Source organism: Hippocampus comes, unplaced genomic scaffold (assembly GCF_001891065.2).
Source record: "Hippocampus comes isolate QL1 unplaced genomic scaffold, H_comes_QL1_v1.1 scaffold36, whole genome shotgun sequence".
Lineage (NCBI taxonomy): Eukaryota > Metazoa > Chordata > Actinopteri > Syngnathiformes > Syngnathidae > Hippocampus > Hippocampus comes.
Window position 1 is genome coordinate 2,257 of NW_017805695.1, and position 15,318 is coordinate 17,574.

Below are 15,318 nucleotides of genomic sequence, written 5' to 3' on the forward strand. Positions count from 1 at the left end.
CCCCAGGGGAGGGCACTGCTCCCCAGCGGCTGGGGTTTTTAGACTCACATATTGTTGATGAAAAAAGGCACTCATCTCTTCATACATTTTGTATTATAAAACTGAAAATATTGAAGCCATAATATCTTAAAAGTTTGGATTATTACAAAATTCCCATTTGCTTACTTCGATTTCTGGACAATTCAACTCTATTTGGGCTGATACATGACATATAAAGTGGCATAAAATCAGATTTTTAATGCATTCTTACAACTTCCGGCTCATTTTATCGAAGTCAAAAATCTCAATGATAGTCTATTTTGATATGTAGGTGGTTTAAATATTTTGGTCACACACCTAAATCATGTAACTAATTATAACCTCAGGATTTGGATGGGTCTGAAACTGGTTTGGCCACCCTGTGCCTCTCTGATGTTGCTTGCCGTGGTCCGAGGAATATTCAGGGGCTTTGTGTGAATGAGATGGAACATTGCCTACAGTGCATGTTTTTGGAATGTGGAAGGAAAGCGGAGTACCCGGAGAAAAGCCATGCTTACACGGGGAGAACTTGCTAACCAGTCACCCACCATGCTGCCTAAAAAATTCATTTTATGGTTATAAACTGAATCACTTCACAGTAACAGTACCTATTGTGACATCAGCTGAAGTGTCAAGATATAAAATATGAAGTGAAAGGTAAACATTTCTTGTTCAAAGAAGCAGAAGGAATCAGATAAAACCCGTGCTTTTTTATATAGTAAACACAATAAAAGTAACAAATATTTTGAGACCTATTATTGAATAGATTTCATAACCCAGGACTCTAGGGTTCAAAACAAAGGAAACAAATGCAAATACGGTACACAGATGACATTATAAATATTCATTCAGTCGTTCATTCGTTTTCCGATCCCCTTATCCTCACAAGCGTCGCGGTGGGTGCTGGAGCCTATCCCAGCCGTCTTCGGGCAGTTGGCGGAGGACACCCTGAACCGGTTGCCAGCCAATCGAAGGGCACACAGAGACGAACAACCATCCGTGCTCACACTCACACCTAGGGACAATTTGGAGTGTTCAATCAGTCTGCCATGCATGTTTTTGGAATGTGGGAGGAAACCGGAGTACACGGAGAAAACCCATGCAAAACAGAACATGCAAACACCACACAGGGAGGGCGTAGCTGGAATTGAACCTGGTACCTCTGCACTGTGAGGTCGACGTGCTAATCACTGGGCCACCAGGCTACCATTATAAATATTTAATATATAAAAAAATAAAATTTTGACCCCACAACCGCCTTGTCCGAGCTGACCACTGATTTATTCATGAGTTATTGAGGTGTGTGCTAACTGTATTGCCGTACTATTATTTTCTCTCTAGACCAGTGGTTCTTAACCTTGTTGGAGGTATCGAACACCACCAGTTCATATGCAGATCCACTGAACCCTGAGTGAAAAATCAAAATATGATTCAAGAAGTGTTCCTCCTCGCTGTTGCTCCGATGGTGGGGGAAGATGCCGGTCCGTCCCGGCAGACCCAAACGTATTGTGAGGGTTTGTTGGGAGCGTCTGGGGGGGGGCCCTCTGTTTTCAGTGCAGCGTCTGCTGTGATGCGGACTTTGTATCGGTCTGTCGTGGTAAAGAAGGAGCTGAGCCAAAGGGCGAAGCTCTCAATTTACCAGTCGATCTACGTCCTAACCCTCATCTATGGTCACGAGCTATGGGTCGTGACCGAAAGAACGAGATCCCGGATACAAGCGGCCGAAATGAGTTTTCTCCTCAGGGTGTTCGGGCTCTCCCTTAGAGACAAGGCGAGAAGCTTGGAGGTGTTTAGAGTCGAGCCGCTTCACCTCCACATCGAGAGGAGCCAGATGAGGTGGCTCGGGCATCTGATTTGGATGCCTCCTGGACGCCTCCCTGGTGAGGTGTTCCGGGCAAGTCCCACTGGCAGGAGACCCCAGGGACGACCCAGCACATGCTGGAGAGACTATGTAACCCAGCTGGCCTGGGAACGCCTCGGGATCCGCCGGGAAGAGCTCGAAGAAGTGGCTGGGGAGAGGGAAGTCTGGGCTTACCTCCTAAAGCTGCTGCCCCCGCGACCCGACCCCGGATAAGCGGTGGAAAATGGATGGATGGATGGATGGAAGTGTTCCTTCAGTTTTGCTGGTGTGAGATGAGAGTTGCTCAACTTGGCATGACAAATCATGCAGATAAGAACGCCGAGTCCGATCACGTTCCGTGATGCATGTGAATCCATGTTGTACATATTCGTCCAACCGCTTTCTTTTTTTTTGCTCGACATAGCAGAAGTTAAAACATTTTTTTTAAATCACGACAGTCACATGCTGACTACTGAGCGAACTAAATTTCCCGCAGCACTGATTCAGTGCAATGCAATGTGACATCCACAGACAGAGCTGAACGTGGGGCTGAGGGTTCGTGTGGGGCTAGAGAATGCTTCTGGCCTGCAGCCGGCACGGGGCTTGTGTCATGATTTTGATCTTGTTTTGTTTTTTTTCAGTTTACTGCAGGAGTGAAGGGCGTACCTTCCACCATCACACCTGTCACATGTCAGTGGTCTTTACATCTACGCCGGGAGTCTCCTGTCGGATTATTCATTTTACTAACTCTACAAGTGCCAAGTTTTTGAATTTTCTTGACGTTCACGTGACATGGTTTGCTAGCTTTTGTTTGATGGTAATTTGTGTGTAAGTTTATTGTTTATGTTGTCTTGTTGTTCGATGCTCATTTTGTTTGTGTAATAGGACTTGCTGGACTGCTTTATGTTTATTTTGTTTTATCCTGGCTCTTTGTTGCCAATGACTTTTGTTGTACTTTGTCGACTTTCTGTTCTTCTGGAAATAAATCGCTTGTTCGAAATTTATCCTTGTTTTCGTTTGTGGGATCCTATCCTTACTGGTTTGCACCTGAATATGACATTTTAGAAAGAGCCCTGGACAATTTTCTGGCTCAACTTTACAGCTGAGACTGCTCACATTCTATACAATACATGGTTGTTAGGTCTTGGCTAGGAGGTATGTTATTTTAAGATCATTTATGTCACAGATTCAAAAATATATTTGCTTCTCTATTTTCTAGTTTTTTTTTTTTTTTAAGGCGAGCTGAACGTGGGGCTGAGGGGTCGTGTGGGGCTAGAGAATGCTTCTGGCCTGCAGCCGGCACGGGGCTTATGTCATGATTTTGATTTTGTTCTGTTTTTTTTCAGTTTACTGCAGGAGTGAAGGGCGTACCTTCCACCATCACACCTGTCACATGTCAGTGGTCTTTACATCTACGCCGGGAGTCTCCTGTCGGATTATTCATTTTACTAACTCTACAAGTGCCAAGTTTTTGAATTTTCTTGACGTTTACGTTACATGGTTTGCTAGCTTTTGTTTGATGGTTCTTGTGTGTAAGTTTATTGTTTATGTCGTCTTGTTGTTCGATGCTCATTTTGTTTGTGTAATAGGACTTGCTGGACTGCTTTATGTTTATTTTGTTTTATCCTGGCTCTTTGTTGCCAATGACTATGTTGTACTTTGTCGACTTTCTGTTCTTCTGGAAATAAATCGCTTGTTCGAAATTTATCCTTGTTTTCGTTTGTGGGATCCTATCCTTACTGGTTTGCACCTGAATATGACATTTTAGAAAGAGCCCTGGACAATTTTCTGGGTCACCTTTACAGCTGAGACTGCTCACATTCTATACAATACATACATGTGTGATCAACTTTCTATGTAGAATTTGCATATATAATTCATTCTTAAATGGGTTTCCTCCCAGATCAAAATGGCTAGGTTAATTTTTAAATCAAGTTTAAATGGCCAAAATATGGACCAATGATCCACACTGGAGATGAGAAAGCGCACACAACACATTGTAGGACACGGGTGTCAACCTGGCAGTCTAGCGCCCAAATCCGGCCTGGCACACTATTGCAGGTAATTCGCAAAAGCAAATCATGTGTGTCACCTTCATGTTTCTTGTTAAAATAAGAAAAGTGCAAATTGTCTTCACTTATAATCATGTGATATTGGAAGCACTGTTTAGTACCCATCTCCCTTCTAAAATAAATTGAAAAGTAGTTGAACAATTGTTTTACTGGCATCTCATTTCATACGTTACATGGTTTGCTAGCTTTTGTTTGATGGTTCTTGTGTGTAAGTTTATTGTTTATGTCGTCTTGTTGTTCGATGCTCATTTTGTTTGTGTAATAGGACTTGCTGGACTGCTTTATGTTTATTTTGTTTTATCCTGGCTCTTTGTTGCCAATGACTATGTTGTACTTTGTCGACTTTCTGTTCTTCTGGAAATAAATCACTTGTTCGAAATTTATCCTTGTTTTCGTTTGTGGGATCCTATCCTTACTGGTTTGCACCTGAATATGACATTTTAGAAAGAGCCCTGGACAATTTTCTGGGTCACCTTTACAGCTGAGACTGCTCACATTCTATACAATACATACATGTGTGATCAACTTTCTATGTAGAATTTGCATATATAATTCATTCTTAAATGGGTTTCCTCCCAGATCAAAATGGCTAGGTTAATTTTTAAATCAAGTTTAAATGGCCAAAATATGGACCAATGATCCACACTGGAGATGAGAAAGCGCACACAACACATTGTAGGACACGGGTGTCAACCTGGCAGTCTAGCGCCCAAATCCGGCCTGGCACACTATTGCAGGTAATTCGCAAAAGCAAATCATGTGTGTCACCTTCATGTTTCTTGTTAAAATAAGAAAAGTGCAAATTGTCTTCACTTAAAATCATGTGATATTGCAAGCACTGTTTAGTACCAATCTCCCTTCTAAAATAAATTGAAATGTAGTTGAACAATTGTTTTACTGGCATCTCATTTCAAAATTACTTGTCCATCAATTTATGGAGTATATGTGATAATATGGGGCGATCATACATTTATTTGGTTTGACAGCCATAATGGACCTCAGAGGGTATGATGTGGCTCACAACAAGAATGCGCTTGACACTCCTGCAGGGGGAAAATCCATCATGTCAATTTGTTTGAATGACCCAAGTATCAACATCCTTGGCAATATGAATGTAATGTTGTGAGCAAGGTGGTCATCTGGTTACCATGTCCGCCTCACAGTACAATTTGTGCACAGGTGTGATTGTGAGCGCGAATGGTTGGTTGTCTGTGGGCCCTGCGACTGGCTGACAACTAGTTCAGGGTGTACCCTGCCTACTCCCCAATGACAGTCGGAGTAGGCTCCAGCATGACTCTCGTGAGGAGGATAAGCGGAATAGAAAATAAATGTAATGGTGGATGTTTTGAGCAAATTACTGAAAATAAAGGTATACTGAGACTGAAAATACAGGTATACTGAGTGATGAACCGAGAGTTTGATTGATCCCCAATAAACATCCACTGTTCGGCAATATATATATATATATATATATATATATATATATATAAATAAATATATGAAAAATCATGGATTGTACCTCGACTCGGTCATATAGTCCAATCCAAGAAAGCTGAAAAGATCCAGCCCCTGCGAGAATCAGTTGTCGGACGACTTGATTTTCCAGATTATTGTGGATGGAAACCAGGTTTCCACCAAGCATGTTGCATACAGTCTAGTGGGAGGAAAACAGGAGTAAAAAATGTAAATCACAAAAGCAATTGGCGCAAAATACACGAATTGTGTATGGAATCGTTTTAAATTTGCAAAAGACCACTGACGTGTGGTGTGTCACCAACACCGTACCTCGGCAAGAGCAAAATTTAACTCTTCATTTTGAAAGATTAAACAGCGGTTGTCCAACTGAGTCCAGCCTGGAGGGCAATAGTTGTCTGCAACATATACAACAACAAAGATGTGGCCAAAAGACGAGATTAGGTGTTGGTCCCTAACAGAAAGAAGGTTTGCAAATTTGAATTTCGATTGATGTCTTTTCTGTAGTCGCACATTTTTCTCTGGGCACTCTGGCTTCCTCCCGAAGAGTAAATACACAGCTGTGACATACCATATTGTCTCAGGTACATCATGGCACAGCCTGCATCCGGGATCCTCTCTGGTTTGGCATACCCCGGCTTCCATTGCATGTTCTTTCATTTTTTCACTCACCTTTTTATCTTAATCACAGTCTCTTAATAGTCCATGTTGATGAATGTAATACATGCATGCATGGTTGTATGTCTCCAAATGTTAGCTCTGTGATTGACTAGTTGTCAGTCAAGAGTGCCAAGTTTCACAGTTCAGAATAATCATAAATTCAAACATGTAGTATGCAAGACAGTCACTAACCTCTGTTGAAGACAAAAGCCCACTGTTAGAAAGAATAAAATGACGATAAACCTTTTATCGTGTCAAACACAACAGCTGATGTAGAGTCAAATACAGTAGGAGTTGGACTAATTCATATTAAAATAGGTTAGTTTAAGAAAACTTCTGCTCAAACCATCGAGTGGTTGAAATTTTAGATTGTTCTACTTACAGTTCCAGTGAACAGTCCACACAACAGTAACAAGTGAAGCGCAAATGCCATCTGTGGAATGAGGAGAAAAAAAAACATTCCAATGTCGGATGTCCATTTGTATTCACATTTGACGTTTAATAATTACTGTTCAGTTGAATTTAGACTTCAGTTTAAGATGTTGTGTTGATAAAAGTATCAAAATGTACAAGACATTGAGATCGAAAAGTGTGACGAAGCGTTACCTTTGCTGTTGTGAAGCTGACCCTCAGGCAATGAATTGAGGACAGCAAAGGAGCAGCTTTTTAATTTGCCAGCACTAGACTGCCATTATCCTCATTACCATGTCAGAGTTGACTGTCGGTTCTGAATTAACTGATGATTACCACTTGCCTGATGACGCATGCTGAAATTTGTCTTCATAATTGGCTTCATTAAACACCCACAAAACAAAGGCACGTCTTGAGGGGAATTGTTTTGGTTAATTACTGTAATTGAATTAGTACACCTTCAATGCACACCTCACATAAAACATGCAGGCAAACTAAACGTGAGAATTCATCGCAATTTGCAAAACACCGTTTCTCAGTTACAACCATACACACTTAACAATAGAGAACAGAGTCATTCCCGGATCGAGAAGTTAGCACGTGAGTCATTTCTACATTCGTAATCGTTTTGGCATTAGCATAGAGGTAAATTTGGTGCAAATGTAACTTGACCAAGGAGATGTAAGAAATTTCTATTTGTAGCAAAAATACTTTGGAGTCGTCTGAAATAATTTTGTACCTTTATGAAAAAACATATTTGTCAAAAATATATACAATTTTGGAGCTGTAGAAATGATTGATAACTTGTACGTGTGAAAAATACATTTCTTCATGGTGTGGAAAATCATTTTGTAGTTGAAACAAAATGAAATTTGTGGGGAGAAAAATAATTTCGACCTGTAAGAATGACAACTTATAGTCAAAGAATTAAGTCGCCACAAGGAGTCACAACTTTACTTTGCTGTTGCTGCACGGAGACGTGACTTATGCCGCAAACATCTCACTACTTGTACAAATACCAGATTGGCAGGTTTGGGAGGGTTACTGATAAATGTATCCCGCAACAGTTATTACTTACTTGTTAAAAAAAAGGAGTTGGTTATGTAATCCAAGTACCATAATATGGAAGCAATGTAACTTGAATACTCTTTACTTTTTTTTACTTGATTTCTCCAATACCAAATATGCCAACAAAGACAAAATAATAAAATAAATATTGCTACAATATTTATTTGTATCCAGTGGACCACAAGGCACATATTTTAAGATTGAAAAATCGCACAGCACACCACCAAACAAAATTGTCACAAAAAGAGCATATCTATGTCAATTTCCTACTTTTTGCCATCTAACAAAAGATCATTTATTAGTTCTTTCCGTCACTAGAATTTGCGAGCAGAGATAGATGGACAAAAATACATCATTTGTTTTTAATGAATAATTTTCTCACCAATTAAGTGAAATTTGAGAAGTTCCCACGGCACTGCTTGGGAATCACGGCTCTCGTGTTTATCGATGGGCTTCTTCTTCGACGCATTGTGCCAATGGAGCGCAACACTGCTTCCTGCTGACTGTGGCACCATACACACCAGACTCCACTGTACACTTTTAAGTCGCTTCTCTCGTCAGACATTGCACAGATTGTTGAACATCAGTATATGTTTGATAAAATATGGTTATTTTGCAAGAAATAAGACAAAGAGCAACGTCTCTTGTGCGAGTGCACAAGCGACTGCCCGCGCCGACAATGGTAAATGAGGCACTAAGACTGCAGTGCGCTTCGCTTCAATTCCTGCTCATCCCCTGTTGGAAATATGCACGGATCATCTAACTAAAATGGAACATGATTTATATGATCTTAACAAAGGGGAATCGGCAAACTCAAAACGGAGATTTTCAGGAGCCGCTTGACCAGCTGTGAACCAATCTGCAGAAGTGATGTTCTGGCTGAGCCCTGGTGGAGGTTAACGAGGTGATAGAGAGGGGTACTAAGAGAATTCTGCCAGTGTCCGATGAGTTGGAAATGTGATGTAATGGGCAGACTCATTCTTCGGGAGAATTGGGATTTGAAAGGAGCTCTGACATGGACTTGTGATGACATACAGTTACAGAAATGTTAAGCCACCTGGTAGACTCGAGTCTGCGGGGTGCTCTCCTAGAAGAGGCTTGCCCTGAGCAGTGGGGACACATACAGTAATAGGCATTTGCTTTCCAGCGGGGATGGCAATTGTGTCTTTCGACTGCAGCTTCACTCTGCCCACAAGACCAACTTATTGTGCCTTGTTCAAGTAGATATTCTGCAAATGTCTGAAAACTGAGGCACAATCACAGTCTGGGGAAATTTCAGTTTCGGGAACAACTATTGCTAGTGTTATACCCACTTGTTTTGGAAACCCTGTGTTAACGTTAGTACAGGCAAGACAGGGTACAAGTTGGCCTGCTGCTCCTTCTAAGCATAGGAAATCCTCTTTGGCAGAGGTGGGCAAACAACAGCCCGCCAGATCCGGCCCATTGGTCTTTTTAATCCGGCCCACCGTAGATTGTTACAGAATCAAGTTTTGCTGTGAGGCGGCCCGGTGTCCAGTGGTTAGTGCGTCAACCTCACAGTGCAGCGGTGCAGGGTTCGATTCCGGCCTCCGTCCTCCCTATGTGGAGTTTGCATGTTCTCCCCAGGCCTGTGAGGTCAACGCGCTAACCACTGGATCACCGGGCCGCATGCTTTATTAAGTGCAGCCAAATTTCCAAACATCCAGAAGATGGCACAGGGAATGCTGGTATTGTTTGGCTCTACATACAGTATGTGTGCGAACAGACTTTCAGTGTGATGATCACCAACAAAGTACCCCAAAGATCTGTTCTGAGAATTGCCACAACACGATGACCACCAGACTTCGATGCACTGACTAAAAAGGGGGTCAACAACACTGTTCTCATGAAAAAGTATGTTAATACTTTAATGCTTTTGTTCTGTTTATGCTTGATATGTTGTGATTATGTTGTTAACAAATGCAGTTTGTATCGTATCTTGTGCTGACCCGGGCTGTCTGTCAAATTTTAAAGCCAATTTGGCCCCGGAGCCAAAATGTCTGCCCACCCTTGCTCAATGGGAATGATGGGATGAGATGTCAAGTAGGTTTCAGGAAACAATTGAGCTATGTTCATGATTTTGAAGCTCCATCCATTAGACAGTTTTATTGAACTCCGCTGACTGTGACTTTGGCTACCTGTCTTGTTCTCGCTAATCTTCTTGTAAGATGGTGGGTCGCAAACATTTGGCCTCACACTTAAAGTTTAGCTTGGGAAACGTTTTGGAGTCCTTGGTTCGTATATGTCGAACCTGGTCTAGTTTAAAGACTACCTTGCATTCCTGCTTGAGTTGAGTTCTGCATATTTTTGTTGGACAGGGACTTTGTTCACAGGCTTGTCACAGTTCCTGACAATGTGGCCATCCTCACCACACTTGAAACAAAACCAGGCCTTTCGTTGGGTTCTTCAATTAGGACTGCAATGTGGCATGATTTGATGGACCTGCCGTTCAACCACCGGTGCACATGAGATATTTGACAAGATAGAAGTTTTGAACTCCTGTTAGTTCTGTGGGGGGGGGGGGGTTTGTGTGTGCTTCTTGCTATTGAGCTGCATTTGTAAGTGAGATTCTTGGTTTCTCAGACTTTCAGTTTCAAGGATATATGACTGCAGTAAACTAGTTACTGGAATCACAGGGAGAGAGGTCAGGCACAGAGTGAATGTTTACAAAGGGCTTGGTCTTGATCGAACCAAGATGATGCCACATCCAGTCATTTTTTAAGCCCACCGGTCTTCTTCAGTACGAATTTGTACTAAAAGCCCTGCAAAGTTAGAAGGCACTACATTCCAACTAGGACCAGGCTGTGGTCCTAGCAGCCATGTTTAAACTGCGTTAGTAACTGTCGGTCAGCATTCACCTGCTTTTCACCACCTCTCTTCACAGCAGTGCATCAAAGATTCTGCAGCCTCTGAATGCAATCAGATGCTGTCTCTCCTTGATTTTGATTAGTGTTTAAAAAACCTTGCAACCAACTCCTTACCATCTTCAACAAGCCTATCAGCAGAATAAAGCAGCTGAATATAATGTCTGGGATGTGCAGATGTACCAAGCTGCCTTATGACATCTGAAACTGGGGGGAGCAGGCTCTCCAGTATTTTTTTTCCATTGAATATTAGCTGAAAGACTATCATCATTGAACATTAACTCTTCATGAAAAGATCATGTCTCGTAATCTGCCTCACCTGGGGTTTTGGGAATGTTACCAGAAAATGGTCTCATCCATTTGGAATTGCCAAGCTGATTTTTGATCACGTACCACCATGACACATATTTCAAGTGGGTTTGTTACTTCATTACTCACAGTTGGAATTTTTGGGCAATGGATTTAATTTAGTTTGGGTGTTGTAGTGGAAGCGCCTTACTACATACAGATCTGCTTTTGCAAACTAGAGTTGTGTTGCTGTTGTTCGAGTGTGCACCATCATCAGAATCCCCACTTTCCCTGGAATTGGTGGAGGACATGCACAATGGAGGTGTGGTTTGATCAGTAGACGAGGTGTTGGACAATGGTCTACCTGCCACTTTACTCACGGGTTCACACTTGCAACTTCCATGGGAAGCGAGTCACTGTTGGCTAGTTAGCCTGCTGACTTAAATTCAACAATGATTAATTCTCCTCCTCATTGTCCTGGGTCTTGCACGCTCCTTAGTCCAGCTACTGGACCGTATCAGCTTCCTATTTCACTTAGTGTATTGTCCAGGTGTTCCCTGTTGTCTTGTCAGTTTGTTTGTTTTTAGTTCTTTGCTCGGGCAGCCCGGTGATCGAGTGGTAAGCGCGTCGACCTCACAGTGCCGAGGTGCAGGGTTCGATTTCGATGACCTCCCCCGTGTGGAGTTTGCATGTTCTTGCGTGGGTTTTGTACAGGTACAACAGTTTCCTCCCACATTCCAAAAACTTGCATGGCAGGTTAATGGAACACTCTCAACTGTCCCAATGTGTGATTGTGAATGCGATGACTGGGAACCAGTTCTGGGTGTAGCCCGCCTACTGCCTGAAGACAGCTGGAATAGGGTCCAGCAAGCCCCGCGACCCTCATGAGGACAATCAAATTAGAAAATTAACGTATTGCATTGATATTCTGCCATTTTATCAGTAACAACTGTTTTTGAAGCTGGTGCATTTTAAGGGTCTTAAGAACTTTTAATTACATGGGTGTGTTATCATGTCATAAAGAGGAAGTGGCCACGCCACAACGGCCATTTTTTAACCAATCAAAATACATTCACACAAACGACAGCACAAATCTTAGTCAAGTTATTTATTTCATCACTGTAGTGAAGAACGTCTGCAATCTTGGAAGCAGAGAAATCTGGTAATTGATTGTGAGGGGTAGAAAATAATGACTCTAGAAGGAAGTGAATGTTTGACCATCCGGTTGGACCACTTTGTCTGAGAGCCACCCATCATACAAATGCTTGTGTAATTAACCGCACAGTTATTATTTGTCTGATGTGACATTATTGAGTGAACATGTTGCTGTGATTAGAGTTAGCGTCAGTCCTCTTAACTGTATTTTCCTGATTATAAATAGCATTTTTTTTTTCATAGTGTAAGCTTTTGTTAAATTGTTAATTATTATCATTTTATATTTGAGCATTATATTCTTTTATGTTACAGTTACCTAAATTATATTTTGTTTAATAATTGCTGAAACATTCTTATGTTGCTTGCATCTGATTGGCGAAGAAAAGCAGGAAGTGTTTTCGTTACCGGAAAAAGGTGTGTTCGTTTGGGAGTTGCCGAGGTGCAGACGTGAAAAAATAAAAGCTGCGTTCAAATGAAGTCGATCTCTCCTTTTTGCCCATTCCTAACATAGATCCATCCATTCAAAACCTACGAACCCCTCAACTTACAATAGTTTGGCCGGGGGTGCGATTTATACTCTGGAGCGATTTATGCGTGAAATTATCAACATATTGTCATTTCACATTATTTTCACTTTGAACGGCAAGAGGGTGCTCTAGGCCAGTGTTGATACTTTCCACATTGGCGGTAACTGATAAAAACAACTGACGGTGACTCTGACGTCAGCAACGTAGAAGAGGAAGCACCACTGCATCTTCTACCTCCAGAGTTCACGGAGTTTTTTGAAAGTGACACAGAGGATGAAGATTTCATTGGATTTAGTTTTTATTTATACTCCAGTGCGACTTAGGGATGTTTTTTTCCCTTCTTTATTATGCATTTTATAGCTGGTGCGACTTATACTCAGGAGTGACTTATAGGCCATGAAATACGGTAGTAGTGCACCATAAGTAACTGAGTGATCCCTCGCTACTTCGCGGTTCGTTTATCGTGGGTTCAGTGCATAGCGGATTTTTTCAAACATAAAAAAAAAAAAAAAAATTATTTTATTTTATTTGTTTTAAATATACATGGAGTACAGTACTGTATATGTTGCTCTATGTGACTCGCTGTTGTTTTGCAGCTTCTTGCGGACCGTTTGCGAACTTTAAAAAAAAAAAAACGTTTTTTTTTTTTTTTTTTACCTGTTTATGTTAAAATAGCCTTCCAGTATATTGTATGGGAGTTGCCGAGGTGCAGACGTGAAAAAATAAAAGCTGCGTTCAAATGAAGTCGATCTCTCCTTTTTGCCCATTCCTAACATAGATCCATCCATTCAAAACCTACGAACCCCTCAACTTACACATTACAAGTTATACAATAAAAATTGGGAGAAAGAGAGACAAAGATCATCAATGGATGTCATAGTTCAACATGGTTTGCATGTTCAAAGGGAGTGGGAAAAAGTACAAAAAAAATTAAGCCTTACTCCTTCTTGTCAATTATGCAAATCAAAATACTACACAAGTAGATTTTTATATTCATAATGTATCCCAAAATGAATTGAACACGCTCCTCTTAACTTATGTGCAGAATTTTTTTTCAATGATTTGCAAACACTCAATCAAGAATACATGTATATAAATACAAAAAAAAATACACATGTTCTGCTAATTTTATCAATAAACTATTGTTGTATAATAGATTCACATATAGCAATTAAATGTGTGTTTATACATTATTCATATTTATACCTGATTTATATATTAGGGAACACTATATTTTTAAACCTCTTTTTTTAACACAGCAAGCGTTTCACACCTTCCATCCATCCATCCATTTTCCACTGCTTATCCGGGGATTGGGTCACGGGGGCAGCAGCTTTAGTTGGGAAGCCCGGACTTCCCTCTCCCCAGCCACTTCTTCGAGCTCTTCCCGGTGGATCCCGAGGCGTTCCCAGGCCAGCTGGGTGACACAGTCTCTCCAGCGTGTCCTGGGTTGTCCCCGGGGTCACCTGCCAGTGGGACGTGCCCGGAACACCTCCCCAGGGAGGCGTCCAGGAGGCATCCTAATCAGATGCCCGAGCCACCTCATCTGGCTCCTCGCAATGTGGATTCACACCTTTTCAATTAAATTTCATAATTATTCCATAAATTAACTCTTTCAACAGAGACACACATTTGCTTATATTAATTCTTATCTTTAGTTCCACATGGACCATTCCACATGCATGCAGAGGCGTTAACAGTTAACAGTTTTTTCATAACTTCTCATAGTTTTTTGTCAGCTGGTTTTGAGCCCATTTCTATGGTGCCCTATTATATCCATTTGTCAAGGCATCCTCTTGACTTTTAAAATTGGCTAAGTTTGGCTGTGAACCATGGCTTGTTACTTTTGAACAAGTGGAAAGTCTTGAATAAATGTACAATGTTAAAATGTATTCATCCAGGATGCCAGCTGACGTTTCAACGATACCCCAGCCAATGCATTAAAAACTATGAAAACTGGATTGTTAAACTATTAAGGAACATCTCAAAGAGTGTTAAACACCTCGACATCCCATGCAATTTGGATTTCCCTCCCCTTAATCAACTGAGGACACTATCAGTGCGTAAAAAAACATTTGACACTGTTGACCATAAAATTCTTTGGTGAGATTAACTCAATTACATTTTTCATAATGCGCTTTAAACTGGATGAAATCATATCTCAATAACCAAAAAGAGTGTGTGGTGGTCAATGGTGTCAAATCATGAGTGTCCAGTCGGGGTCCCGCAGGGCTCCACACTTGGACCAGTTCTAGTTTAGCTCTATGTAAATGATTTACCGGTCCAATGCAAAAATACTGTACTCAAATACAAATGTATGCCAATGACACAGTACAGTAATATATATTCCTGCAAAAAACAGTGCAAGAAGCTGGCCGTATTCTTTCAGCTAAACTGACCAAAATCTAAGACTGGCTCGCAAAACCCTGTGTTCTTCTCAATACAAACGAACAGTATGCATGATGTTCTCAAAACGACAGAATGTCCTTACAAATTCTGATATATTTTTGAGGTGGTGGAACTTCACTTATTTACAGAATTTAAGTATTTTGGGGTCATTTTAATCTCTTCTCTGACCTTCAGAAATCATGTTAAAATAATTATAGAATAATCAAATTTGATGTATACAATTTTAGACACATTAGACCAGTGGTTTTTAACCTTAGAGGTACCCAACCCAACCAGTTAATATGCACATTATAATAATAATAATAATACATTTTATTTATAAGCGCCTTTCAAAATACCCAAGGACACTTTACATTCAAAAGAGCAATAAAACCACAGATAAAATTATAAATAATAAAAGCGATGAGTTTAAACTGTATATGCAATTTTAAATAGGTGGGTTTTAAGATGAGTTTTGAATATAGGAAGAGAGTCAATATTTCGGATGTCGGGTGGGAGTGAGTTCCAGAGTTTGG

The 15,318-nt window shown here is 40.9% G+C and overlaps 1 long non-coding RNA gene across 1 annotated transcript; it reads right to left on the minus strand.

Annotated features, from left to right (window-relative positions):
- Nucleotides 1-5,421: 5,421 nt before the first annotated feature.
- LOC109523062 (uncharacterized) lies at nucleotides 5,422-6,751 on the minus strand. The gene is made up of 5 exons (XR_002169690.1): nucleotides 6,670-6,751; nucleotides 6,446-6,496; nucleotides 6,256-6,277; nucleotides 5,716-5,801; nucleotides 5,422-5,584 (listed from the first exon to the last, which is right to left on the minus strand). It is a non-coding gene; the product is annotated as an uncharacterized LOC109523062 (long non-coding RNA).
- Nucleotides 6,752-15,318: the final 8,567 nt, after the last annotated feature.